Below are 2,688 nucleotides of genomic sequence, written 5' to 3' on the forward strand. Positions count from 1 at the left end.
TCTCATCGATGTTTCTAGTTCTCTATCCTTCTCCCTTCCTCTCTGTAAAAAAATCAACAATATATATATATTTTTAAAAAAAAAAAAAAAACGGAAAATAAATTTCTGAGCCCAGAACAGGGGGAGCTGTGTGCTCTCTGAGGCCCTTAATGAGAATCCCATATGCTCCTCTCACGCGTTGTTAATCATACGTTAGCTAAACGGTAGGGTTTTACATCTGGAATGTGAGCTTCTAAATCTGTCTGCGTAAGCAGAATCCCTCACTAGCCCTCAGTTGTCTGCCTGTGAGTGTGCCCAGTTCTGCCTGCCAAAGAAAACTCAAACCAGGAGACTCTCTTTCTTTTCCTTCTTCTTTTTTTAAAATATATTTTGTTGATGTTTTACAGACGGGAAGGGGGAGAGAGAGAGAGAGAGAGAGAGAGAGAGAGAGAGAGAGAGAGAGAGAGAGAGAGAGAGTTAGAAACATCAATGAGAGAAAAACATCCACCAGCTGCCTCCTGCACGCCCCCCACTGGGGATGTGCCCTCAGCCACCAAGGTCCATGCCCTTGACCTGGAATCGAACCCGGGACCCTTCCGTCCGCAGGCCGACGCCGCCCTATCCACTGAGCCACACCGGTTAGGGCTGTCTATATAAAAAAATTTTTTTTAGTATATTTTATTGATTTTTTACAGAGAGGAAGGTAGAGGGATAGAGAGCTAGAAACCTCGATGAGAGAGAGTCATCGATCAGCTGCCTCCTGCACACCCCCTACTGGGGATATGCCCTCAGCCACCGAGGTCCATGCCCTTGACCTGGAATCGAACCCGGGACCCTTCAGTCCGTAGGCCGACGCCGCTCTATCCACTGAGCCACACCGGTTAGGGCTGTCTATATAAAATTTTAAAACATTTTGAGATACATTTGATACGTTAAAAGGAACAAAATAATAATAATAATAATAATAATAATAATAATAATAATAATAAATACCGTGTTTCCCCCGAAAATAAGACCTACGTACAGGTTTCCTTCTGAGTGACATAGAAGGCACCCCCCCGAAAATAAGGCCCCCCAAAATAAGGCCCCCCCCCCCCCAGGCTAACCATGAGAGATCTGGTCCACTGATTCTGAGAGAAACGGAGCCACAAGACATTCACCGGGAAATCCAGGAGGAATGGGATGGTGAGGATGAGGTTGCAGAAGACGATGATGATGACACGATGGTCATGGGATCCATGAGTCCGTTCTCGATCCTGTAGGATTCACCGTGTGTGTCTGGTGTGTGTGTGTGTGTGGACAACGACCGTCCTGCCGAACCGTCTGCAGGGAATCCATGTCCTTTATGTTCACGGAACCATACGTGTGTGCACCGTATTCTTCTTCATGGAAAAAAAATAAGACACATCCCCTGAACATAAGACCTAGCGCCTCTTTGGGAGCAAAAACATGGATAGAAGACACTTGTCTTATTTTCTGGGAAACAGGGTAATAATAATAATAATAATAATAATAATAATAATAGCCAAAACCGGGGTGGCTCAATGGATAGAGCCTCGGCCTGCGGACTGAAAGGTCCCGGGTTTGATTCCCGGTCAAGGGCATGGACCTTGGTGGCTGAGGGCACATCCCCGGTTGGGGGCTGTGCAAGAGGCAGCTGGTCAATGTTTCTCTCTCATCATCGACGTTTCTAGCTCTCTATCTCTCTCCCTTTCTCTCTGTTAAAAATCAATAAAATATATTAAATAATAATAATAATAATAATAATAATAATAATAATAAAACACTAGGGCACCTGAGAGAATCATGAGATCTCCTTTCTTATTTCACTTCGCTCTAAAGCACATGTGTCAAACACAAGGCCCGCGGGCCAAATCCAGCCCGCCAGGCCTTGCAATGTGGCCCGCACCGCGCTGTCATCACTGCACTCCGCTGTCAGTTTATGACATTGTCAGTTTATGACTGTTCGGTAAACCGTTCGGCCCGCGATTTAGGCTGGATTTTAGATTTTGGCCCCTTCTCTGATTGAGTTCGACACCCCTACAGTGAGTCTAAAGCTTTGGTGACATCTGTCCGGATAACTCAGTGATTCATTTTTCCTGGCGTCGGCGTGCAGAGCAGTCGGAGGGACCTGGCCGGGGGCCGACGGCTGAGACAAATGATGTGTCAGATGCCTTTTCTCTCCCGTTCCTTCTGGATGCTGTGAGGAGTCTGAGCCACTTCCAATAAATAGCTCATGGGAGGGAGGGACCTCAAACCCTATTTTTGGGGATGACCACAGAGTTTTTGCTGATTCTGCAGAAAGAGGCCTCAGGCAGGCCAGGGTTGACACAAAGAATTTTATTTTTTTAAAAATATATTTTATCTGCCGAAACTGGTTTGGCTCAGTGGATAGAGCGTCGGCCTGCGGACTGAAAGGTCCCGGGTTCGATTCCCGGTCAAGGGCGTGGACCTTGGTGGCTGTGGGCACATGCCCAGTGGGGGGCGTGCAGGAGGCAGCTGGTCGATGTTTCTCTCTCATCGATGTTTCTAGCTCTCTATCCCTCTGTCTTCCTCTCTGTAAAAAATCAATAAAATATATCTAAAAAAAAAATATATATATATATATATATATATATTTATATAATTGATTTGTTTTTTTTACAGAGAGGAAGGAGAGGGACAAAGAGCTAGAAACATCGATGATGAGAGAGAAACATCCATCCGCTG

The sequence above is a fragment of the Pipistrellus hanaki genome (assembly GCF_964339955.1).
Source record: "Pipistrellus hanaki genome assembly, contig: scaffold_68, whole genome shotgun sequence".
NCBI classification, from domain to species: domain Eukaryota; kingdom Metazoa; phylum Chordata; class Mammalia; order Chiroptera; family Vespertilionidae; genus Pipistrellus; species Pipistrellus hanaki.